Raw genomic sequence first — 13,669 nt, 5'->3', positions numbered from 1 at the left:
TGTTGTGGCATGTTACTTTTATAGGATTCTTGAGACTGGTGTGTGTGAAGAGGCATCAGCTCTCTTAGAGAACGAGGAGTGGGCCCTCTTCCTTTCCAACAAGGAATTTTTTTAAAGCTCACTCAGCTGCAATAAACTGTTTTATGACTCTGATTATATCAGCATGTATTCCTTACCCATTAAAGAGTACTGTAATACCTTCCTCGTTCTGTGATCAGCAAGCTGAGACCCAAAGTAGATTGTGACATCTTGAAATTAACATGGGAATCACTGCTTGAGCTGAGACACTGTCACCTAGTGTCTGTCAACTGCTCCTTCAGCCCCTCAGTGTCCACAGAGATTTGTTTGCTAGTGATCATACAAATCAACAGTATTGCAAGATCTTTTTTGCCTTGACATTAAGCAGGTGAAGAGCTAACAACTGTTCCTGTCACAAGAAAGCACAGCATGTGACAAAAAAAAAGTATACAGATGAAACAGGTAATTGAAAGAATGAGGAAATCTCATTGGTCTGCATGATGAGCAGTTTTCTTAGTAGATCAGCAGCCTAACTGTACCAATTTCTGCTTCTAGGGAGATGATGTCATGAAGGAAATACTCTGAGAAATTTAAATAACAATAGTGTGGCCTTGTATGTGTTCTGAGAGGGATTGGTTCAAAACTTAAGTATCAACAAGCATCTCCAAGAAGGTGATTTTGAGATTTTATTAATAAACTCTTCAGATTATTTTTGGCATTCACTGATTTTTTTAAGCCATCTGCATTAATTATACTGTAATTACTTGTTGTTAGGGGTCTTATCATATAATCTTGCATCTTCATTGCAGTTGCATGGCTGTCACACAGTATCACAGATTTCTAGGTTGGAAGAGACCTCAAGATCATCGAGTCCAACCTCCGACCTAACACTAAGTACTCCACTAAACCATATCGCTAAGCTCTACATCTAAACGTCTTTTAAAGACCTCCAGGGATGGTGACTCCACCACCTCCCTGGGCAGCCCATTCCAATGCCTAACAACCCTTTCGGTAAAGAAGTACTTCCTAACATCCAACCTAAAACTCCCCTGTCGCAACTTTAGCCCATTCCCCCTCGTCCTGTCACCAGGCATGTGGGAGAATAGACCAACCCCCACCTCGCTACAGCCTCCTTTAAGGTAACTGTAGAGAGCGATAAGGTCGCCCCTGAGCCTCCTCTTCTCCAGGCTGAACAAGCCCAGCTCCCTCAGCCGCTCCTCGTAAGACTTGTTCTCCAGACCCCTCACCAGCTTTGTTGCCCTTCTCTGGACTTGCTCGAGCACGTCCATGTCCTTCCTGTAGCGAGGGGCCCAAAACTGAACACAGTACTCAAGGTGCGGCCTCACCAGAGCCGAGTACAGGGGCACAATCACTTCCCTAGACCTGCTGGCCACACTGCTTCTTATACAGGCCAGGATGCTGTTGGCCTTCTTGGCCACCTGGGCACACTGCTGGCTCATATTCAGCTGACTATCAACCAATACTCCCAGGTCCCTCTCAGCCAGGCAGCTTTCCAGCCACTCATCTCCCAGCCTGTAGCTCTGCTTGGGGTTGTTGCGCCCCAGGTGCTGGACCTGGCACTTGGCCTTTTTGAACTTCATGCAGTTGACCTCAACCCATCGGTCCGGCCTATCCAGATCCTCCTGCAGAGCCTTCCTGCCCTTGAGCAGATCGACACACGCACTTAGCTTGGTGTCATCTGCAAACTTACTGAGGGTGCACTGGATGCCCTCATCCAGATCATCAATAAAGATATTAAAGAGGACCGGCCCCAGTACCGAGCCCTGGGGGACACCACTAGTGACCAGCCTCCAACCAGATTTGACTCCATTCACCACAACTCTCTGGGCCCGGCTATCCAGCCAGTTTCTAACCCAGCAAAGCGTACGCCAGTCCAAGCCCCGAGCAGCCAGTTTCTTGAGGAGAATGTTGTGGGGAACGGTGTCAAAAGCCTTACTGAGGTCAAGGTAAACCACATCCACAGCCTTTCCCTCATCCACCAAGCGCGTCACTTGGTCATAGAAGGAGATCAGGTTCGTCAAGCAGGACCTGCCTTTCATAAACCCATGCTGACTGGGCCTGATCGCCTGCTTGCCCTGCAAGTGCCGCGTGATGACCCTCAAGATAATCTGCTCCATGAGCTTTCCTGGCACTGAGGTCAAACTGACAGGCCTATAGTTCCCCGGGTCTGCCCTGTGGCCCTTCTTGTAGATGGGCGTCACATTGGCTAGCTGCCAGTCAACTGGGACCTCCCCCGATAGCCAGGACTGCCAATAAATGATGGAAAGCAGCTCGGCCAGCTCCTCCGCCAGTTCTTTCAGTACCCTCGGGTGCATCCCATCCGGCCCCATCGACTTGCGCACATCCAAGCTCCGTAGCAGGTCGCCAACCATTTCCTCATGGATAGCGAGGGCCACATCCTGCTCCCCATCCCCTTCCACCAGCTCAAGGCACTGGGTATCCAGAGAACAACCGGTATTACCGCTAAAAACTGAGGCAAAGGCGGCATTAAGCACCTCAGCCTTTTCCTCATCCTTAGTAACTAGGTTTCCCCTCGCATCCAGTAAAGGATGGAGATTCTCCTTAGTCCTCCGTTTCACGTTGATATATTTGTAAAAGGATTTTTTGTTGTCTTTAATGGCAGTAGCCAGGTTGAGCTCCAGATGAGCTTTGGCCTTTCTAATTTTCTCCCTGCACAGCCTCGCTACATCCTTGTAGTCCTCCTCAGTGGCCCGCCCTTTTTTCCAAAGATTATAAACCCTCTTTTTTCTGCTAAGCACAAGCCGCAACTCTCTGTTGAGCCAGGCCGGTCTTCTTCCACGCCGGCTCGTCTTTGGACACGTGGGGACGGACCGCTCCTGTGCCATCACGATTTCCTTCTTGAGGAGCGCCCAGCCTTCCTGGACTCCTCTGCCCTTCAGAACCGCCTCCCAAGGGACTCGGCCAACCAGCGTCCTGAGCAGCTCAAAGTCAGCCCTCCGGAAGTCCAATACAGCAGTTTTACTGGTCCCCTTCCTGGCCTCGCCAAGAATAGAGAACTCTACCATTTCGTGGTCACTCTGCCCAAGACAGTTTCCGACCACCACATCTCCCACCAGTCCTTCTCTGTTTGTGAAGAGAAGGTCTAGCGGGGCACCACCCCTGGTAGGTTCACTGACCAGCTGCGTCAGGAAGCTATCTCCCACGCTCTCCAGAAACCTCCTAGACTGCTTTCTCTGTGCCGTGTTGTGTTTCCAGGATACATCCGGGAAGTTGAAGTCCCCCACGAGGACAAGCGCCGACGATTTTGCAACTTCTGTCAGTTGCCTATAAAACTCCTCATCCGTCTCCTCATCCTGGTTCGGCGGTCTATAACAGACCCCGACCAGGAAGCTAGCCTTGCCGGCCTTCCCGCGGATCCTAACCCACAGGGATTCAACCTTATCATTCCCAGCCTGGAGTTCCACAACATCAAAAGATTCTCTAATGTAGAGAGCCACGCCACCACCCCCTCTGTGCTGCCTGTCCCTCCTGAAGAGCCGATAGCCAGGCATTGCAGCACTCCAGTCGTGGGAGCGGTCCCACCACGTCTCCGTGATGGCAACCAAGTCGTAGCCTGCCTGCTGCACGATGGCTTCCAGCTCCTCCTGTTTGTTACCCATGCTGCGTGCATTAGTGTAGATGCACTTCAGCTGGGCCATCGCCTTCTTCCCCGGCCTAGCCATTGTTTCCCCCGGCACAGCTCCAACAAGCCTTGTTTGAGCCCCGTCCCCCTTCTTACCTAGTTTAAAGCGCTCTCTATGAGTCCCGCCAGCTCCTGGCCTAGGATCCGTTTTCCCCTTGGAGATAGGGACCCGTCTGGGGCCATCAGGCCAGGTGCCGAGTAAAGCTCCCCATGGTGAAAAAACCCAAAATTTCTGTGCTGGCACCAGCCTCTGAGCCACCTATTAACCACGTGAGCTTTCCGTGTCCTCTCCGTGCCTCTCCCTTCCCCCGCAGGGATAGAAGAAAACACCACCTGCACTCCCGCTCCCTCCACCAATCGTCCCAGCCCCCTATAGTCCTGTTTGATAGCCTTGAGGCTTCTCTTTTCAACATTGTCACTGCCAGCCTGGACTATCAAAAGCGGGTAATAGTCAGAGGGGCGAACCAGGTTGGGAAGCTTCCTGGTAACGTCTCTGACCCTGGCCCCAGGGAGGCAGCAGACTTCCCTATGTGTGGGGTCAGGCCGACAAATAGGGCCCTCCGTTCCCCTGAGGAGGGAGTCGCCCACAACAATCACCCTTCTTTCTTTCTTGGTGGAGGCAGTCCTGAGGCGTGGAGTCAACTTCCTCACCTCAGGCATCCTCCTGGGTAGGCTTCCTACCTCATCCTCACCCACCGGTCTCTCAAGCTGCAGGGCCTCAAACCTATTGTTCAAGGGCACCTGGGAAGGCGGCGCCGGAAGGGGAGGGCATCTCCTGCGAGGTCGAGCAGGGACCTGTCTCCCTTCCTCCTCAACTCGCAGGTCCCCTCCCTCTGCCCGATGGCGACAGGGCAGGGGGTCCACCCCCTTTGGGGCGTCTCACCCTGGTCCCTCTCCCTCCGGTCCTGCAGGGAGTTGCTCCACAAGTCTATCTCCCGCTCGCACTCCCTGATATCCCTCAACCTCTGCACCTCCTCCTTGAGTTCCGCCACCAGGCGGACCAGGTCGTCCACCTGCTCGCACCTCACGCGAGCAGTCTCTCTGCCTCCCGCCGATGGCAGCAAGAGGCTCAGACACTCCCCGCATCCGGAGACCTGAACTGCCGCACGTTTGGACGGGCAGTCGGTCTGGGTGTGTACTGACTTCCTAGAGAAAGCACCGTGCCTGGTGGAGACCATCGCAGCCCAGCTGACGGGAGAGTGCCGTTGGAGGAGTTGTCCCTATGGGCGGGTGTGAGCGCTCCGCCCTTCCTGCCCGCGCTAACTGCCGCGTCACTCCCTGTTTGCCGGCCCTGGTCGCCGCGCTCCTGGTCGCTCGCGCTCCCTAAGGGCTGCCTTTGAACGGCCAGGGGGGAGGAGCTGTCGCTGACGCTGCTGGCTCCGCCTACGCCTCGTCAGCCTCCCTCACGAGGGCTGCCGGTGCCTAGCGGCTCCCTCACGTAGGCCCGATGCCCGAAAAATAGCCCTGCCTGTCCCGATCCCGCGCTCCGCTGCAGCACGCGTTTGCCCCGGAGCCGGTCGCCTCGGCAAGAGCGGCTTCCCCATTGTCGAATAGCTTCCCCACGTATGTTTAAACAACAGCAACCTAATCACCTTCTGTTACTTGGATTTCATCTGTAATATAAACTTATATCAAACATATACATTACTTAATGACTATATTGCCGTAGTACTTTTCATCTAACAGATACTTGTGGGTTTTGAACATAATAATTATTCTGTCTGTTTTGCTAATAGGATAGCCCATTGATACGTGAACTTTGTTTTTGTTTTATCCTGTGAAGGGCAATGTACATTTTTAACCACATTCCTATGTGTCAAGTGGTACCTTGGTCTGAGAGAAAATATTGTAGTGCTGTTGGACTGTATGACAAAGTAAGCAGGAGACGCAGTATGCAGGAGCACAGCAGAACACTTCAGAAAGCACTGAGGAGAACTGTTATAAGTGAGACCATACAAATTTCTTGGTCTATCAGAAATATTTTATTAATTAAGTAAGCAGGCACAAGCAAAACAGCGCTGGGCGGCTGGGGAGTCTCCGCTCCACCACAGCACGCAACTTTCCCTTTTCAGTGTCGCCGTTTTATAGCATCCAAGTTTCGGTTTGTCAGGACTTGTTGGACCTTCTGAAGCTGCGCAGTTCGTTGTTGGGGGTCGTTTTTCTTTCAATGATCATGCGTTGTGCTCGTGTTCAAGGGGGAGGGTAGTGAAGCGGGAAACAGTATTTCACAGAGTCTTTGTTTTACCAAGGATGTTTATCCAACACCCCCTCCCCACTATCTACTTGCTTAGTCTTCCCCCTTAACAAGGTCGTAAATTGCAAAACCTTATCTTCTCAGCAGATCCTCTGAATTCCTTTTAAAGACAATGAACAAACACCCGCTAATTTATCACAATCCCTCCTTTTTCTTTTTCTAACATATTTTGTTCACTGATGAATTTTTGAAGCACTTGTTTGCTCAATATTAAAGTTTCTGCGTCATCCTCCTCCTGTTCAAGAGATTCATATTTCGCACGCACAAGCATAAGGTGAGCTGCCTCTAATCGGTTTTTTTTTACAATCGCGATTATTCGATTGAATATACATGGTACAAAAGTTAGTGTTAATATGAGCAGCAACAAAGGTCCTGCTATAGTTGATAGCAGTGTAGTGAGCCAAAGTGAGTAATTAAACCAGGATTCATACCAATTCTGGTGGGCTTCATTTTCTATTTTTCGTTTTTCTAGCCCTTCTCTCAATTTAGTCATTGTATCCCTTACTACTCCAGTATGATCTGCATATACGCAACACTCCTCTCGTAGGGCTGCACACAATCCTCCTTGTTGTAGAAAAATCAGATCTAATCCCCTACGATTTTGTCGTACAGATTTCTCTAAAGCTGATATAGATTGCTCGATACGGGCCAAATCCTCATCTACAGCAATGCGTAGAGAGGTAAATTCTTGGCTTTGTTTTACCAGAGAGGTAATTTCAGTTCCGGCTCCTGCAGCCCCCAGAATCATCAGAGTGGCTAAAGTGACAGCCGTAATAGGCTCTCTCTTCCTTAAGTGTTTTTTTTTTTGCCATAGCATGTTGGATGTACATATACTCCTCAGAATGGTAAAGAATCCTAGGTATAATTACTACCTGTACACAAAAATCATGAGACGAGTTGAACAATTTCAAAGATAAGCATGGAGTTACCCCCAGAGACGAACATACCCATCTGGTGTTATCTGCTGGTATTAACCATTTTTCTTTGTCTAATTGTGTAACATTTTCTGTAATATTGCATAGATGGAACTTCTCACCAGGGACCGTGCCTACGCACCTGCCATTCCCAGTTACTTCCGTTAACGTTATTCCTACATCCCTTCCCCAATTGCATTGAGGGGGATCGGTTTCGTTTGAACGGGTGGTTTCTCCCAGATCCCCAATGGCGTCGTAATATGAGGGCCTTATATCAAGACATAACCAGCAAGGTCTAGGCACGTCTGGATTTGGTTGATTCAACAACTGATAACTAGCATTCATGATTCTCCATATGTTATTCCCGGTCACCCCTTCATTTCTAATCCCATACTCCGGGTTTACTGATTTATTAGCAACCTCCAGTGGTTTAGGGCTATTAGGAGTTAGCATTCTAAAAGCTTGTGTAGGCTGAATCCTCAAAACACTCCCCGACAGTTTCTGATTTGGTCCCACCCGTTGGGGACTCTTAGTCTCTTCCTTCTTTATATAGATGATGCCTTCCCTATCAGTCCCCCAGCAGTAGTTATCTGCTGAACAACATGGTGATCTTCCCATCTAATCAGGCTCCATTTAAAAGGTTTGTGAGGGTGCGCAGACCCAGGAACAGTGTAAACAATCGTACCCATTACTATGTATCGCAAAAAAAAATGGCTAGGGCCCATTTTCCAGAGTTCTTTACCTGGCCACGTAATTCCCCACCGTTTCACTCTCTGCCTCGCTTGTCAGTTCGGTTGCAGCGAACTACAAGGTGCAAGTTCTTCTTGGCAGCAGCAGTGTTCTTCAGGGGAGTTTCTCAGGTAACCGCGACCTTTTTCTGATCAAACAGGGTCCCCTCTCCTCCTTTTTACGATACATAGACAGTTAGACCATACTTATCGAGTTCGTTTCAACGTGAGCTTTAAGTCATCAGGGCCTGCGACTTTGCTTTTCTGGATCGGTCCTTTCACGCGACTGGCATGCGTTCACCCCTTCTCAGCCATCCGGATAGCCGTCTCTGTGATAAGTAAAACAACATAGGGGCCTCCCCACCGTGGTGTTAAAGACGTTTCTTTCCATGTCTTAATTAGAACCCTATCTCCAGGTTGTATCCTATGGATTGCTATATCTAGCCACCAAGCCTTTCGCTTGCAACTCCCTCCGTCGGTTCATAAGCTGTATTAAATAAGGTTTTAATTGGATATCCTGTACCTGGGGGTGATCAGATGGCATCTCTAAATCATAAGGCATACCATACAGCCTTTCAAAAGGTGAGATTCCGACATCGGCTCGGGGCTATGTCCGGATATTCAATAGTGCAAGCGGTAAACATTTCACCCAGGAGGTTTTAGTCTCTATCATAAGCTTTGTTAGTTGCTTTTAATTTCACCATTCATTCGTTCTACCTTTCCCGAACTCTGAGGATGCCAGGGAGTGTGATATTCCCATTTAATTCCCAGAGCCTTCATCGTGTCTCGGGATACCTTTGACACAAAGTGTGGGCCTCGATCAGAGTCAATTGCTTCTATTACCCCGTATCTGGGTATGATGCTTTCTAATAATATCTTTACCACGGTTTGAGCTGTGGCCCTTGCCGTAGGGAATGCTTCAACAAAGTTTGTGAGGTGGTCTACAATAACTAATAAGTATCTATATCGCCCCGTTTTTGGAAGTTCAGTAAAATCTAATTGAATCTTTGCAAAAGGTCGATGTGCCAATTCTCGTCCTCCTCCCGGGACCCTTTTTCTCATGTGTTGAGCATTTACCCTCCGACAAGTTATGAAATCATTTACGATCCTCTTTGCTATATTATAAATCCCTATACACATATAATATGTGGCAAATTGATCCACCAACGCCTGAGTACCCCAGTGCGTCTGTTCATGAAATCTCCGTAGCACCCTCATAGCTACTGATTTTGGTAACACTTCCCGTCCATCAGGCAGTACCCATTTCCCTTTATCGGTTTTTTTTTTTTTTTTTTTTTTTTTTGAACCCCCATTTGTGTCATCTTGTCTTCTTCTGTATTAGTGAAACAGAGTAAGGGGAGGGGAATGGGTCCATTCGACCACAGGGAGTTAGTCGGCCCGCACTTGTAGCAGTTTTTATAAGGCGGGCTTTCTTCCTCTGAACAATTGCATTCAATCCCATCAACTCCCCATTCACTCCAGCAATCATAACATGGAAATTCCTTTAAGCCTTTCCCACAGTATTAAGTATTATATTAAGCATTATTATATATTATTATATTATTAATTATTATATTAATTATTATATATTAAGTATAAGTATTAAGTATTTCCCACAGTCTGGGCAATCTTCCCTCGTTCTTATAATTCTTATACTCATTAATGCTGCCCTTTTTGCCTCCTGATCTGCTAGATTATTACCCCTAACCTGAGGGGTGAGGCCTTTTTGATGCCCTTTTATATGTACTACAGCAATTTCTTTGGGCTCTCTGATAGCTTGTAAAACCTGGGTAATCAATTCCTGATGTATTAAACCTTTTCCTTGTGAATTGATGAGCCCCCTTTCTTTCCATATTTTACCAAATGTATGTACTACCCCATAAGCATATTTTGAATCTGTATATATTGTACCGCTTTTATTTTTCAACAATTTTAGGGCCCGCAATATGGCATATAGCTCGCAAGCTTGGGCAGACCAGCTAGGGCTCAAAGGTCCAGATTCCACTATCTCAAATGTTTTCTCGTTTACTAACGCGTATCCTGATTTTTGCTTTCCCTCGACTACTCTCGAGGAACCATCCACATATATCTGTTCACCGATGGGTAATTCCACCTCCTCTAGATCAGGTCTCAATTTCGTTTGCTCTTCTATATTTCGGAGGCAATCATATCCTAAGGACTCATTTGGTTCCCCATAAAGAAATTGAGCAGGGTTCTGTAGGGAGGTTGTTCCTAAGGTTAATTTTGGAGAGGAAATCAAAATTCCTTCATATTTTAATAATCTGGCGTCAGTGATCCATTTCTCTGCCTTCTGTTGCAGTACCCCGCATATATTGTGTAGAGATATTACTTTGATTTCCCCCCCAAAAGTGATCTTCTGTGCTTCTTCCACTAACAAGGCAGCAGCTACCACTACCTGCAAACAGTTTGGCCAACCCCGGCTAACCGGATCCAATAATTTAGACAAATAGGCCACAGGTTTTTTTTTTTTTTTTTTTTTTACTCCCTGCCCATTCTTGGGCCAGCACTCCGTATGCTGTGCCTTCTGTGCTGTTCACAAAAAAAAAACAAAACAGCCTCCTTAAATCTGGTAAGCTTAACACTGGGGGGGGCGTACTAGTTCCTCCTTTAACTTGTTCAGTCGTTCCTCATCTTCTTTTGTCCATTTGAGTAATCCATCCTTATTCAGCTTGTTATATAAAAATTTAACCTTTCCACTATAATCTTCTATCCATTGTCTACAGTATCCGGTCAACCCTAACAGTTGCCGTACCTGCCTTTTAGTTCGCAGGGATGCTAAAGCCAATATTCCACTGATTCTGCCTGGGTCTAACTTCTTAGTCCCCTTACTTAACTGGTGACCCAGGTACTTTATCTCTTGCTCCACAATTTGTAATTTTGCCCCTCCTTTTTCTTTTAAAGGGTACAGAGGATACAGATTAACTCGATTCTCTGAGCCAATCCAAAGGCTCGCATATTCGCTCCCCTCTAAACAAAAAGGTTCCTTTGCACTTACATAAATGTTTAAGGCTTGGCAAACCCAGTCTTCAAACGACCCGAATATGGGCCAATAATTTGCCTACCTCCCCAAACTTCAACACAATAATGAATCATTTTTACTTTATCCTTTCCCCGCCTAAAAGGGGAATCACTCCAATTCTTAATCATTAACCCCAGTGGACTATCTGGGGGAATAGGGGGCAACCTAGCACTAGGCATTACCCCACCCATGGGACCAGAAGGCTTACTCTTCTTCTGTCCCATCTTCCGGAGTGCCTTCACACACACACAGAGCCGCTTCCCCCTGGTCGTGGCCCAGTCCCTCGCGGGATGTGGGAACCGCACTACTGAGGGGTCCGCACTCACTTCGTCCGCAATTGGACGTCTCACACAGACGCACTCCGGGATCACCAACCCCAACCGAACGGATCACCGGCCTATACTTACCCACCCCGTGGGTCTTCGTTCGGTCTTCGTGCACAAAGATTGCTTGGGGTTACCGGTTTTATTTGCTTGTGCCTAATTTTGGGTTCGTCGGTGAAGGGCTCGAGCGGGATTTCCCGTTCCCGGGGCCGCCAGAATCGGCGGGGCGCCTCCCCTAGAGGGATTCCCAGTCAATCCGCCTTCATCCGAGTCACGGCACCAAATTTGTTATAAGTGAGACCATACAAATTTCTTGGTCTATCAGAAATATTTTATTAATTAAGTAAGCAGGCACAAGCAAAACAGCGCTGGGCGGCTGGGGAGTCTCCGCTCCACCACAGCACGCAACTTTCCCTTTTCAGTGTCGCCGTTTTATAGCATCCAAGTTTCGGTTTGTCAGGACTTGTTGGACCTTCTGAAGCTGCGCAGTTCGTTGTTGGGGGTCGTTGTTTTTCTTTCAATGATCATGCGTTGTGCTCGTGTTCAAGGGGGAGGGTAGTGAAGCGGGAAACAGTATTTCACAGAGTCTTTGTTTTACCAAGGATGTTTATCCAACACCCCCTCCCCACTATCTACTTGCTTAGTCTTCCCCCTTAACAAGGTCGTAAATTGCAAAACCTTATCTTCTCAGCAGATCCTCTGAATTCCTTTTAAAGACAATGAACAAACACCCGCTAATTTATCACAAGAACTTGCTTGACTTTTATGATCTAAGACTGGTAATTTTATTTTGATTACTGTAAGGACCTAGATCCCTTGAATTTGCAGGTATATAGATACAGAGTACAGAATAGAAAGGCAGTCTGACTACTCTGCAAGTGTCAGGCAAGAGACAAGCAAATACTGATGGACAATAGAAAGAGGAGGGATGTTACTGTCAGGGTTGTACCAGAGGACCAGAACGTAGTCCTTCTGTGTTACACTTAGCCTTGAATGTATGCTATTACCACTGTATTTGTATCATGGCTTTACAAAGAAAACAAACGTTAAGGAGACAGAGCTTGAATTTTCCACCGTCCACACTTTGAGACAAATGAGTATGTAAGCATATCAATTATACCTATGTATTTTTTCTTATGAGTCCTATCCTGTAATCTGGTACCTTAACTTCATTGTGGTTGCATGGCTGTGGAATAGCTCTCCCATGTATGTTTAAACAGGAATCTATCACCTTCAGTTACTTGGATATCCTTTGCATCCTTCGTTTTATTACCAGTCTGCATAACAAGAAACTGTCTGTAAGCTTAGTAAAACATCAGTGCTCTTTGTGGTAATCAGACTTCACCTAAGCAAGAGGTGGGCTTGTTCTGAGCTCACCTGTAGTGTTGTACCAGCTCCTCATTTAGTAGTCAGAGGACAAAAATGGCTCAGGGAGTTGGAGGCAGGATTAAATAGTGAAATAGTGTTAAACAGAACATACAGGTGTAGAGTGATGGAAATGTTTTACATATGCATTTTGCTAGACTGGCAGTGCTTATAGGACTTTCGTAGCAGCTAACTTAGAACTGTGTTTTGTGATAAGTAGGTGACTTGTGAACTAAGCTGATCATAGAATTGCTGTTGCTGTGTTTACCCACTTCACACTGGCATTGTGCTGCAAATAAATGTTGTTTTCCTCAATTTACAAATATAAATCAGACAATTAAGCTGCACATTCACAGTGGTCTGTAGAAGCTGAACTCTCAACTAATGTCAGTGTGATCAGGAGCCCCAAAACATTTAAGTCAGATCCTTATACTGTGGTCAAGGACACAATACAATAGCATAACTAGGCCTCTCAGGGCAGTATTTAATTTTTGGTATTTCTTTCTTCCACGAGCAGTTCTTCCTTCATTCATGTCTCTGAATCCAACCTTTTATAAGTCAAAACTTTCAAAGCTTTTCAGAGATTACAGTAGACAGGGACTTCCTAAAATCCACACCAATCGCTGTGGTGTACTACATTTGTATAAACCATTTCATGAGATGCAATTGCTTTGTGAGTCATTACACTGTGCAAGCAAAGGAGTCATGCAAATAATTAACTTAGATGGTCTATTGGAGAGGTCTGACTTATGAGGCCTGGTTTTGCTCAGTGTCTGAAATGAGTAATTTACCTGCAAACATAAGCAACAACTCACAATCTGGCACATCAGTGGATGTACAAACTGAGGTTTCTAAGTGAATATTTTCTCTATTATACTCTCCTATTTCAGAGCTCTTCAAACCCTATTTAGTTGTGTTTACACATTCAACATCTGAGCTAAAAAAATCAAGAAATTCGTCAAAACAGAATGAAGGTGGATTCCAATCAGCAGAAAATTCTGGAAGGTAATATTCATAATTCTTGCTCTGTAGGATGTGCTAAATGAAAATGCAGAGGGAAGAAAAAAGACTTTTCTGTGATACGTTTTCTCTCTGTGCTATCAAATCTTTATTTCTGACAATGAGATAGAAATGCTATCATTTCCAAAGTTTCTGTTCATTCAGCCATCTCCAGTGCTATCACTGGGAATGAGTAGGCATGAGCAGCATCTATTAGAATCACATCAAACTCATTTTCCTGCCTCCATATAACAGTTGAGTAGTCCCTGATACTCTCAGCATGACAGTCTAGAATAGTATTTGTTGACATTCTGTTCATTTTACTGAGTTTGTTTTTTCCACGGTAAACTGTCATGCAGTAGAA

At 46.6% G+C, this 13,669-nt stretch overlaps 1 protein-coding gene across 1 annotated transcript in view; it reads left to right on the top strand.

Moving 5' to 3' along the window:
- The first annotated feature begins 5,116 nt into the window (after positions 1-5,116).
- The window catches only part of GYS2 (glycogen synthase 2), a 65,485-nt gene continuing 56,932 nt past the window's right edge, over positions 5,117-13,669 (top strand). Inside the window, exon 1 of the mRNA XM_067000612.1 lies at positions 5,117-5,245. The gene's annotated coding sequence lies outside the window, so the exon portion shown is untranslated. The remainder of the gene's footprint in view (positions 5,246-13,669) is intronic.

The sequence above is a fragment of the Anser cygnoides genome, chromosome 1, assembly GCF_040182565.1.
Source record: "Anser cygnoides isolate HZ-2024a breed goose chromosome 1, Taihu_goose_T2T_genome, whole genome shotgun sequence".
Classification (NCBI taxonomy): Eukaryota; Metazoa; Chordata; class Aves; order Anseriformes; family Anatidae; genus Anser; species Anser cygnoides.
Note: the sequence above shows the minus strand (reverse complement) of the source record. Positions and strands in the feature narration are given on the sequence as shown.